Below are 14,139 nucleotides of genomic sequence, written 5' to 3'. Positions count from 1 at the left end.
ATATTTCCTAATACCCTAACTCATAACACTGTTTTATTGAACATGGTGCTTTAATATAAATGATAGTTCATTCATTTAAATTGATAGATTTTGATACAATATTAGTTTTTTTATATTAGATTTAACGTATTATTTTAAAATTGATGGACTTATAAAGATGAATGATATTTTTCTTTATAGATTTATTTCATGCTTATCAATTTTCTATGAGAAACTTGAATTTTCTCAATACTTTATAAAAAATTTCCTTAATCTCCCGTCATCCGTAGTTCATACTTTTCTCACATGTATCTTTCATGTTTTTATTTGATGTTCGTTCAAGTTCAACTTTATATTTAGCATGTCATGAGCCGCTATGAGTAACCACAAATTTAAAGAAGACTGTCACTAAAACACATTTCAATTTTAAGGTGAGAAATCCTAAACTTTCTTACTAAACCCTAATTAACCTTTGTTAATCAAATATTCCAATTTCCATCCCAGTTTTACAATTGGATATTGGTCTAACTCAACCCTACAAAATCGGCTTGTAAGGTGATGATTGCCCTCACTTATAAACACATATTCAGGTTATCTCGTAACCGATGTGAGACTTTTTAACACATCCCCTAACGCCTAACGCTATTGTGCTTGGAGCGCGAATATATAAATAGTGGATGATCCGATCGGAAATTCAGTAGCAAGTGGCCCAACGGATCGTTGAGAGACTCTAATATCATCTTAGACTACCCACAATGGTAGTGTTGAATGTATATTCAACAGCAATATACAAGTTGAAACCATTGGAGCTCTATGTTGAATCCTAGGTGGATGAAAGAGGTGTTGAAAATTTTCAACTCAGTTGAAACTGACGCGGGGGGCCAGCTGGCGCGATTTCATTTGCCAATCCAGGCGCGTGTGGCACACGCGCAGACAAAGGAGAGTGGCCGTCAGTGGACGCAGAGAGAGAAAGCTCCTTTGGATAAAGCAGGCCACGTGGCTGCTTGTGATTGGTCCGGTGGATTTTTATCCTTTGAACTCAATTATTTCGTTGAAAATTAATTTTTTAATTTTTAATTTTTATACCAAAATTCGTGATTTTTTTTCCTCTACAAATATAGACTTGGTTCATTTCATTTGGACACAGAAAAAAAACCAAATTTTACACTATCTTAATCTATTATTTACCTTCTAATTAGTCTTTCTTTTGAAGTTTTAATCTTTTTTTTAGTGAAATGGATCCCAACAATTCTTCTAATTATCCCAACAATTCTCAAAATCCCAACAATTCTCAAAATCCCAACAATTATCAAAACTCCAACAATTATCAAAACCCCAATAATTATCAAAATCCCAACAATTATCAAAATTCAAATCAATTTTTCAATCAACATCCTCAAAACACACCTAATTTTGGTTTAACACCAAATTTCATCGTATTAATTATGTAACTTGTGTGTTGTATTGCATTTTAAGTTAATTTGTATCGTATTAATTACGTTATTTGTATGATGTATTGCATTTTAAATTAAGAAAATAAAAAAAAATATTTAAATAAATTTTGTTAAGTGTATTATTTTAATTTAATTTTAATCGATAATTATAATGTTATTTAATCATAAAAACAAAAATTAAAATTTAAATAAGAATATGAAATAGAAAGTGGTGGGGTAGAGAAAGTGGTGGGGTATGGTGTTGAATATAAAAACCATTGGAGAGGGTAAAAGTTGAATGTGTGTTGAATGATTAGGTGGAAGAAAGAGAAAATGATGTGGAGGGAAAAAGTGGGTGTTGAATATAAAATGGTGTTGAGACCATTGTGGGTAGTCTTATAATTGAGTGTTGAGTCTAACTCATTTCAAGCATCAATTCCAATTGCTTCTCACGAGGCCACGAGGAATAATACTTCATCGTTTCAATGGATACTTATTATCGTTAAAATATTTCTCATAAATTTCTGTTTGTGAAAAATTCCTAAATTTTCAACAACAATTATCATATAAGGCTAGTGAAAAATCCCTAAATTCTCAACAAATATTGTTACTGTTATTTTTTTTACATAAGTAAAAATTTAGATTATGAGATACACCACTCTCAATAAGGAGAAGGACATAAGGTTAAAGAAATCGATATTGTCATTGGAAGTTTGACTACTATACCACAAGGATCAACATTTTTTTCATATTGTTTTATTTTATAATAGGTTCAACATTTTATTATTGTGATTAACACACAAATATATTTATATATGAGGAATCAAATTTAATTGGTGTGACATTTAATTAATTTTACACCGTTCAATAAAATTTTAACAAAACAGTCGGCACTAATTTCTGTTTGGAGAGATAAATTTCTAATTTTCTCTATGTTTTTCTTAGAGTATTTGTGTAGGAGAAATCACCCCTAATTTTCCTAATGCGGTATAATATTATTCAAATATTACACTGATTTAGTTTGACATTTACTTATTTATGTATGAACATTTGAAATCAGATAGTTGAGATTGAAAAATTCAAATCCACAAAATTGAGGGATATAGTAGAAAATAGTAATGAACAGGAAGTGGGATGTCACATATAGAGCCACAAAGAACCATGTAGATGATATCAAATTAAGACAAACAAAGTGTTTGGTATGTATTGGAAAACAAGACAGGTCGCTATAGAAGGATATTATTTTACCATCCATGTTGTTTTTGGTTCGACCATTCCACTCATATGTCAACAAATCTGAATATTGTGACATTCAAAAACTTGGAATGTGGAAAAAAAAACCAAAGATAAAATAACAAAACAGAGAAGACCTTTCAAAAAAACAAAAAATAGAGGAGAACTTGGAGGTATAGTTAGGCCTACATTTAATTTAAGAAAACTTAATTTCATTTTTATTTTCACAATTATTTATATTAAATATTTTTTATTATATTAAATATATTAATCTTTAGCGTCATAAAAAATATATTAATATTTAATGTAAGAGAAAACAAAGTGAAAAATAGAATTGTGTTATTGAAATTAAAAATAGAACATGAAATCTTTTATATTATAAGCTTGTATACACAAGCAAACTTTAAACCCTAATTTGTTTTTTCTGTTTTCCCTCCATTTTATCTTGCAATTTTTATTAAAAAAAAATACAATTTTGTCTTGACTAGCATTTGAACTTGCAACCCTTCAGTGCAAGACAATATTTCCGACCACTATGACAAGTATATCAATTGTAATTAAAATTATGTGCAATAATTGATAAGCACCATCAATTTTAAAAGTATGTCATATCAAAATTATTGTTGACTATATTATTCATCACGAAATATTTTTATGTCTTTCCTGATCAATGATTTTTTTTTCTACCGGATCATAAATTTAGAGAATAATTATCATGTGAGATTTGGAAAATTATTATCAAACTCAATTCTGCTAAATCAATTTTTTTTGCAATACAACCAAACACAACCATAGTCATGTCACTAATCACATTCATTATTTTGATTTTAACATTGCAGATTTAATATTAACTGATGATCAATTGATACAATATGCACTAGCAGATATTGAGATGCCTAGAGCAGACACATCATTAGTTCTTGATATACAAAATAGTTTAATACACGACGAATTGAATTATAACAGACAATTATTAGCTGAGGAACATGTTAGATTGATGTCAACTATGACTTCAGAGCAACGTAAAGTATATGACACAATCATGACAAGAGTTAAAGAAAACAAATCTGATGTGTTTTTTTTTATGGTTATGGCGGTACATGGAAGACATTTATCTAGAGGGCCATGTCAGCCGCATTACGCTCAAAAGGTGAGATAGTTTTAACAGTTGCCTCAAGTGGGATCGCTGCATTGCTTATATCTGGCGGTAGAACAACACATTCAATGTTTTGTATTCTGCTAAATGTTGACGAGTTTTCAACATGTACCATAGTTCCTAAAAGCCCTTTGGCGCTATTAATACAAAAAACAAAGCTAATTATATGGGATGAAGCACCAATGATGCACAAACACTGTTTCAAAGCTGTTGATCGAACTTTAAAAGATATTCTCAAGTCTGTTGATGAAAAAAATAAAAACATTCCCTTTGGCGGAGATTTTAGACAAATTCTACCAGTAATACTCAAAGGTACAAGGCCAGAAGTTGTTCATGCTACTATTAATTCTTCGGTTATATGGAATTTTTGTGAAGTTTCAACATTGAGTAAAAACATGAGGCTTCTCGGTGGTGCTTCGAGTGCAGATGTTTTCTGAATGAGTTTTGGGTGTTGGCGATGGAGAAATTGGAGATGACAAGGACGATGATTTAGAACTTGACATTCCATCAGATTTATTGATTCCAAATTCAGATGATCCTCTTGCTCCTATCGTTGAAAGCACATATCCCCAACTTTTACAAAACATGAACGATATAACGTATTTCCAAAATAGAGCTATACTAGCTCCTAAAAATTCAATAGTCGACACAATAAATGATTATATGTTGGATTTAATTCCTGGTGAAGAAAAAACATATTTGAGTTATGATACTCCACTAACACAAAATGTAGACGATCAAACAGTTGATGATGTTCATACTCCCGAATTTTTGAACACGATTTCTACGTCGGGATTTCCAAATCACAAGTTGAGACTTAAAGTTGGAGTTCCAGTTATGCTATTAAGGAATTTGAATCAAAAATTAGGATTATGCAATGAAACAAGGCTTATTATTATGAGATTGGGAAAATGTGCTCTTGAAGGAAAAATTATTTTAGGAAGTAATATTGGTGTTCAGGTTTTCATACCTAGATTTTCTCTGACACCATCTGACGTGAGAATTCCTTTTAAATTTCAACGGAGACAATTTCATATAATGATTTCTTTTGCGATGACTATTAATAAGAGTCGGAGACAATCTTTAAGGCATGTTGTGATATATCTTCTGTCGCCAGTGTTTTCACATGGTCAGTTGTATGTTGCAATTTCAAGAGTTACTTCTAGAAAAGGATTAAAAAAATTGATCATCGATGACGACGGTGAAAATACGACTAAGACTTCGAATGTGGTCTATAAGGAAGTCTTCCGTAATATAACATAATTTTCTTTGTATGAATAGTTATCCAAAATTATTGTTGAACTATCGTTTAATGTTACTCAACTTTTTTCATATACCTTATATTATTGGAATTATCATATCTTATTTAATCATTATATATCTTACAGCTAATCAGACCCGTGCACCGCACGGGTCGATGTTCTAGTACAAATATATTTTTCAAATAAAATAACACATATTTTATCAACAAAAGAAATAACACATAACTTTTTCCTATTCCTTTATATTATTTTCTTGGATAAAACATTTGATTCTCAACGTTCACCTACATTTAGGTCCCGTTTGACCCTACTTATTTTTCACTTTTTTTCTTCTACTTAAAAGTAGTAAATAAGTAAAAAATTGTGTTTGACCCAACTTCTCCTTATTTTCTACTTATTTACTTTATTTCTCTAAAATTCTTTTAAGGAGAAATAAGGCCAAATACAATTTTCTACTCCTCCATTTCTTTTAAGGAGTAGAAAATAAGTAGGGTCAAACAAGACCTTAGTTTAATTTCAAAGGCAATTTTGTCATTAAGGCTTACCATAATATCTTTCCCCATTCTTTCTCGTAACATATTTGCACTAAATGTGAGTGAATATAGGTGAATGCAAAATTTTTGAACGTAGAGAATCCAAATTCGATATAACTAACAATATATTAATTCAATAACTAACAATATATTAATTCAAGTAGTAAGAGATTTGTGCTTCTTAATTAAGTGGATACAAATTTTAGTTGAAAATAAAAAGAATCTATCTTATGAGAATCTAACTCGAAACCTTAAGGAGGAGTACACTCACAGGTCTCAAGTCAATACCACCAGACCAATCCAAGTGAATTAGTTATCGAAAAACATTGTAGAAATGTGTTGTATATTTTGACAAAATAATTTATTTTAAAGTCCTTTTAATAATATATAATTATCATCATTATTATTAATAAGTTGTTAACGTTTTACTTGGTCAATAAACATGTGTTTTTCGTTATTAATAAGTTGTTAATACCCACTTACTCCTAGTTAATAGCTACATGATGGTTACAAGAAAAGAAAAAAAAGGTTTCTCTCATGTATATATTTGTACGTATGTTAAGAAAGGAATGGTACATATACATGATTGATTTTGGGCACATAGAGTTTTCAATATAAACCAATATTACCTTTCCTTATAAGTTGAGGTGTTATCTTCCTGGATTACATCACCGGTGTCTATTAATCCTTGCTAGTTCTGTAACTTCGGATATGATTTATATCCGGGAAGGACCTGTTGAATCCTGGGGGATTTGCGCTTATGAGGCGGATAAATCCTTAAGGACAGTGCGATCAGCACGCCTCAGGTATTGTATCACGGTTCACTATTTTCCATGTCATTCATGGTTTGAAAGTTCAAGATTGCTTATGTTGCGGTTGACGAAATCAATAAAGATAAGTTCTATAATCTCTATTTTATTTTATTATCATTCATATTTGTTTGATTACATTAATTAATATGTTGTTTATTATTATGGATGTGATGATAGGTCCAAATTTTACAACAATCTTAAGGATTTAGTCTCTTATATTATGCTCGGATTATAGATCGTAAAACCCCAATTTTGCGGCGAGAGAAGAATTACATATTGAATATCCAAGTAGAGTGGGTGAAAAAGAATTAGGTAGATAGCTGGAATTTCCAATCCACGAAATGATGGTATACGGTTAGTTGAATCCCTTAGATATGAATGTTGCAAAAACGTGATATAAAAATTCAAGTAAGTCTTTTTAACTATGCTTGTTGAATTTGATTGTGAAACTTATATCGGTGATCTGTCTATATAAATTTCTGTGAATAATTTTTATATCTTACTCAACATCCATGAGAATGAATGATAAGATAGTTTTGAAATTACGTATTCAATTCCTAATTGGACTTTGTGCAAGTCCATAATACTCTGTTTCTTCTAGTGGAAAAACAAAACAAAGGTTTATTATATGTATAGTTTTGCTTGTGATCAATCGGTATGGAAAAAAAAAACTAGATGACTACTACTAAAGAATTTAATTATGAGATTCTTATTTTCTTGTGTAAGTGTTTGTCATATTGCTCTAAGTGATTTAAACATATAATTTTTCATGAGGTTTGAGATATTGGCTTATTTGAATAACCTGGACATATAAAAACGAAAATACAGTGGCATACACTTTGCATATTTGTTTCTCTGCCGTGAAGTTAATTTTTATGGTATAACTGTATTAGACCAATTATTTTATGGCACTTGATGTGGTTCATTGTTTATATTCTTTATTCAAGTGTGATGCAGTAATATTTGTTGCCACTGAAGCATGTAAATTTGTAGAGCAGTAATGAAGCAAATTGGGGAGACACATTGAGAAATTTATAGAAATACATATGTGATAAAAATGTTTGTCACTTAAAAATATAATATTATAAGTAGACCTGTAAATGAAATATTTTTGAGACACCATAAATTATATAATATGGTATATTGTGGTTATCCATTGTATTAGAATAATACAATGATGTATGTGAAATTGTGGATTATCCATTGTATTAAAATAATACAATGATGTTTGGTGAAATTTGTTTATGAGAAAATATATCACTATGTGCGGAATTATAAATTGTCCTTATTGAGGGGGCACTATCACTTGAAATAATTCAAGTAGACCTGAATAAAATTCACCTATGTTATCAAATGTGGGGGTGTTGTCGCTTGAAAACTAGCTTTCAAGTAGACCTGATTTATAAATCTAATCATAGATTTAATTTCCCCCTTTTATGGAGATGTTGTCGCTTAGAATTTATCTAAGTAGACTTGATGAAATCACCTATTTGAGTGTCAAGTGGGGCCGCTTGTATGAGATCTTGGCGAAATCTCTAGAGCACTCATGAAAGAATCCAGGCACGCGCACGGCCTATTCGCGCAACACAGCGGCAACAGCAAGAACTGTGGGGTGTAATGCGATTGGTAGACCGCTAACATACGCTAAGTATCATTGGTTCATATAGCTTGCTACACCAATGTTACTGTATGTTAAGTACTATCAGTCTAGCACTGGTTCATATAGCTTGCTACACCAGTTTGATGCATTACATCAATGATGTTAATCCAGGAAATGTTTTTTTTAGTACTCTTTTAAACTTTAAAATAAATTGTGGGGGATTGTTGTATATTTTGACAAAATAATTTATTTTAAAGTCCTTTTAATAATATATAATTATCATCATTATTATTAATAAGTTGTTAACGTTTTACTTGGTCAATAAACATGTGTTTTTCGTTATTAATAAGTTGTTAATACCCACTTACTCCTAGTTAATAGCTACATGATGGTTACAAGAAAAGAAAAAAAAGGTTTCTCTCATGTATATATTTGTACGTATGTTAAGAAAGGAATGGTACATATACATGATTGATTTTGGGCACATAGAGTTTTCAATATAAACCAATATTACCTTTCCTTATAAGTTGAGGTGTTATCTTCCTGGATTACATCACCGGTGTCTATTAATCCTTGCTAGTTCTGTAACTTCGGATATGATTTATATCCGGGAAGGACCTGTTGAATCCTGGGGGATTTGCGCTTATGAGGCGGATAAATCCTTAAGGACAGTGCGATCAGCACGCCTCAGGTATTGTATCACGGTTCACTATTTTCCATGTCATTCATGGTTTGAAAGTTCAAGATTGCTTATGTTGCGGTTGACGAAATCAATAAAGATAAGTTCTATAATCTCTATTTTATTTTATTATCATTCATATTTGTTTGATTACATTAATTAATATGTTGTTTATTATTATGGATGTGATGATAGGTCCAAATTTTACAACAGAAATGTTGTACCTATAAAATAAAAAATAAAATAAATAGTTACATATAAACGCGTAGACGGTCATAAATCTAAGTTGAACTTGTTGTTAAACAGTCTTGGACCATTTCTCAAAGGAAAATAATAATCTTGGGCCATGTATTTAGTGAATAAATTAGCTCTTTAGTCACCCCAAATTGCTCTCAGGCCCCACAAAATTATATTTTTAAATTCAGTTCGGAAGTTACATTTTAAATTGATGTTGGTTCAGAATATAACTTTCGAACCAATGTTACATTGACATAATTCGGATTTATCTACTTCCAAAACAATCTTGATGTTGAGTTTTGTTGCTTTATCTAATTTGCTCTGGTTTCTTTTTAACATAGAAAATTTACCTGTCTTTAAACTTCATTATCACTCTATGAAGCTTATTTATGAACTGATTCGAAAGGGTAAGATTCTTGTGCTCTTTAAAATCCGTTAGAATCATACATGAGAAAAGGCATTGTTAGACAAATCCATAGATTTCATTCTCTCTAGTTTCTCTTTCATTCTCTTGCTGACTTAAGCATCAGAGTATCTGCAAGTACAACCCCCCCTCCGATGGAAGAATTGCTGCTCAACGGACTGACCATCACCTATTCTGATCAACAGGTTAGATCAGTTTCCAAACTGTAGTTGAACATGTCTTTAATTAGCTACAACCTACAAACAAGATTGCAGTGTTCTTTTTTTTCCCCTAAATTGCATATTACCTTCTTAAGATTTGCTTTGGAAGATAAAATCCAAATTCTATCAATGTGAAATTGGTTCGGAAGTTACGTTCTGAATCGATATCAATTCGAGGACGTAACTTCCGAACTAAAATTAAGGGTAAAGTGGAATTTTGGGGGGCTTGAGAGAAACTTTGGGGCCTAAATAGCAAATTTCTTTATGAAAGGTCAGAATCCCAGTTTTAGTGATACGGATACAACCCCAAAAGTCCAAATTTCCCTAAATTTCATAACTAATTCGTTGGGATTTACTGTTCGCACCTTCATTATTTCTAATACATATAAGTCTTTTTCTTTAAAAATTGGTCTTGTAGCCTATAATGAAATTTTATTGTAACATATTATTATCTATGTTGTTTTTTCTTCTAAGCAGGTATTTTAATTTCTTTTTTTGGTACAAGCAGGTATTTTAATTACTCTTAAAATGTGCACGCAATTTTTTCCTTTTTACAGAAAAATGTACATGCAATTATTTTCTTTTTTCACAATTTCTATTACAAAAATATTTATGTAACCATTACAAGTCTGATGTTGATCAAATGACGCTGATAATTTAAGTTAAAGATTATATTTTTTTATATTAAAAAATATCGAACTTAAAAAATTCTAAACATCTTCATTTTCTTTATGGTCTTCATCTTCTATATATATATATATATATATATATATATATATATATATATATATATATATATATATATATATATATATATATATGACACAAATAACAAATTAAAATGACTCTAAACGATCAAACCACTAATCTCACACAAAAATAACATGTATTAATCAGAATTCCTAAAACTTATAATGTTCGCGGATCGTGGTTTATGAACTCTCGGTAATAATCAATCAATTTGATGATTGCTCCATTTTATAAAGAGCATTGCTATACATAGCGAAGGAATGTATCCTGAAAGCATCCCGAATGGAAATTGACCAATATTCGCGAGCACTTTGTGAAAGAATCTTTGGGCTTATATAGCATTGCTCTAAATTAAAATTTTTCCAAACAATTTTTTATTTTTTTTACAGTTCCAAACAATTTGTTCTTTACTGAAATTCATTAATTACTTAACAAAAACAAAATCCTTTTAAATAGTGTTTAAATCAAATTTATATATAAATTAATCTCCAAAACAAATGACCTAGGAGAAATGTCACGGACTTGAGTTGCTAAACTACAAAGAGCTACTAAGAGCAATCTGTATATTAATTTATACCCCCCTTTCATTGTTGCCTCGCATGTTACATTACATACCAAAAACGGGTAGCATCTCCACAAGGTTATATCAATATTCTGTCACTTAAGATACTATATATATATATTAAACTTGATTACTAATGAGTTTAATCACGGTAGGTCCATGTCCATTTTGTAAATGATAATTCGTGAAAGGGAAAAGGCCACTTTATCATTATACATGCATACCTTTTCACACATAGTTTAAAATTGTGAATTCTTTTTATAAAAAGTGGAGAGATCAAAAGAGAATCTCTCCCATCTTTATTTGCTTTTCTATCTCCTAAAAGAATATTTCATAGTTTGCTTTAAACATATTGTTATTATTATAAACTTATATTTTCCTTTTGTTAATCATGTAGAGTGTGACTTTCTAACCCTTGTCTAATTGTAGTTAGGGTTTATCTCGCCAATAATAATTCATATTCATAGGGTATCAAATAGTTTTGGAACAATAATTTTTTACTTCTTTTGTAAACAGAACAATAAAGCCCTAGTTCACGTTATAGTACAACTTTATTTTTGTAAGTTATCATGTTATTGATATACATGAAGTTTAAGAATCGTTTAACGGTAATTAATCTCCGTCAAAAATTGTATTGAACATATGAAATGAATTTTAAATCTCTTATTGCTAAATTTTCTCTATACATTATAATCATAATTGAATTTAATTCTTTTTTTACCACCAGTATTTGGTCTACTAAATTATTTAATATAATTCGAAAATCGATTCTAACATCAAGTGATATCGTTCAATGAATTTTTTTTTGGCACTTTAACCAATTGAATGTTGGTATTGTTATACTACTTTCATTAATTTGTCTTATGCATGAAAGACTACAGCTATAAAGATTTAGGATGTCATGTAACAAATATAATTCAATAATATTTGAGACATTAAATATTGGGTTTAAAAGTTCCCACTAAATGTGATTTTCAAAATTATTTCAAAGTGAAGTCGTCTCAACTCAATGTTAGGGACCACACTGTCATGAATGGTTATTTGGACTCCATTGTTGCGGTCCTTATTATGGATTGTGCTAAAGGTTCAATTTTGTGTTTGTTAATTGCTTTGTCATGTAGGGAAAATTATATTGGTAATGTTTGTGGTCAATGAGTTTTCTAACTTTACTAATAATTTGACGTAGTTTGTATTGAAAACTTGCCACGTTAATTCAAAAAAAAGAAAAAATGTGCCACGTTTGGATGGTAGTTTTTTATTTTTATTTTTATAAATAAATAAATGACTTATTGCTTCTATGAGTGTGAACTGTGAAAAATTGTTTTGTTGTAGTATATTATAAGATTATTAAGAGGATTCCCCGCCACCACCGTAATCTTCGACGGACCGTGCTCGCAACTCTGGCTAGAGTACCATTGTGCGCAGCCATTTGTCTTATGGCCACGATGATGGTGGTTTCCGGTGATGGATGTGGTGGTGGCTGGAATCGGCATGAGAGATCTAGTTATTGTGGGAAAGGAAAATAAAATAATGTATTAATTAATTGAGCGTTAATATATAGTGCTTCAAATATCATGCACTCACAACATAAGACACTCATGGAGGTATGTGTTGCAAATATTAACACGTGAATTATAACTTGAAGGAATCAAATTTTTTATAGACTCGAAGGGTAGTAGTTTTTTTTTTATTGACCCTCTAGGTTTAAGGGGAGAAGATTTTGATAATTTAGAGTTCGATCAAAGAATAAGTAAAATAAAAAATCGAGAATGTCGTGCTTATTTTAATAAGGGACTAAATGATACAAAAATTTGGCGCTATGTGGAAAGATTGTAAGCATAACTATAGGTTATATTTTAAAAACTCTCATATCGAAGATAATAAGAGACAAATAAATGAGACAATTCATGCTCTTATTAAGGAAATCACATTTCTATCTAACTCTAGTATTTTTATTGATGTACCAGCATATATCAACCATATTATTTATTATAAATAAAATGCTATAAACATAAAAAAAAAAAAATCATAAGACACTCATGTCGTCTGGGACTGCTCTTCTGCGGTGCATGTATGGTATAAACTTGTTACTCCTTAATTAATGACTACTTTTTTTTTTTACAGCAGAAATTGGGTTTTCCATCGGAGGAATCGTGGGACCCATAAGGTTCAAAGGGGATTATGGATGAAGAATATTTTAGATGATGGAAAAGAGAGTGATAAAATACTTTATACTCAATTCTGGATTCGTTGACATTTCTACTAAGATCATTGATTTAATTCTTTAGTTTGAAAAAAAAAACTCATTAAAAGTTAAAACACTCCATAATAAATGATATGAGAAAGCTAACACATATTAATGTACTTAATAGAAAAATTTAGTTTAATTCCCGTGAGCTTGATTAAGTTGGTAGGGACATCACACCATATGTGCAGGAGTCAGGATTCGAACCCTTAACACTTCACTTATTCACCTTTAAGTTGAATTTTCTGAATTTTCTAAATAGTTAAAAAATTGTTGCATTCAATTTCTACAAAGTTAATTTTATTTTATTGATACATAATCAATATTCTTTTTTTTTACTAAAATAAAAGATATTCATTCATTCAAATCGGTGGAGTACATCAGATTCAAGTACAAATTCAATAGCGCTAAAAACGAAATGGATGAATCTGCGAACGAACTCACATCATCCAAGTTAATAGCATAAAACGACATACTCATGCCTACAAATAATGTGATAAAATCAAAGTAACTGGGATACTTATGCCTCCGGATCTGCATCGTTGACGAACTTAATCACGGTGTGAATCAGTAGTTGATCGAGGTTGATCTGCCAATTCAATCAAACGAACACCGCAACAAGACGTGATAGCAAACACCGCACAAAGACGGGACGACGAAATCACAAAAAAAACACACAAAAGATCAAAATAAGTGATTTTCACTTATTTAGATTAAAACAAATAAAAAAAATGAAAATAAATAATTTTGGGTTGAAAAAGACCCAAAATCACTCACTTTTTATTTTTAATGAAAAAGAGAAGACGAAAAAAACTTAAAAAGAAGGAGGAGTTTTTCATGGTCAATATTTTTTTAATCAATAGGAGTATAAAAGTTCCATTCTTGTCAAAATAAAGTTCCTTGACATTGTTAGCAAATTCCTCATCCTCATTCTAATAATATCTACGAATCTAGTTAGATCAACAAAATCTATATTTAATTTACCTTTTCGTTCAATTCAAAAGGAATAAATAACACGTCAAAATAATGATTCA

At 30.3% G+C, this 14,139-nt stretch overlaps 1 pseudogene; it reads left to right on the top strand.

Annotated features, from left to right (window-relative positions):
* The first annotated feature begins 3,537 nt into the window (after nucleotides 1-3,537).
* On the top strand, nucleotides 3,538-5,052 carry LOC123888358 (annotated as a pseudogene).
* Nucleotides 5,053-14,139: the final 9,087 nt, after the last annotated feature.

This window comes from Trifolium pratense, linkage group LG6 (assembly GCF_020283565.1).
Source record: "Trifolium pratense cultivar HEN17-A07 linkage group LG6, ARS_RC_1.1, whole genome shotgun sequence".
Classification (NCBI taxonomy): Eukaryota; Viridiplantae; Streptophyta; class Magnoliopsida; order Fabales; family Fabaceae; genus Trifolium; species Trifolium pratense.
Note: the sequence above shows the minus strand (reverse complement) of the source record. Positions and strands in the feature narration are given on the sequence as shown.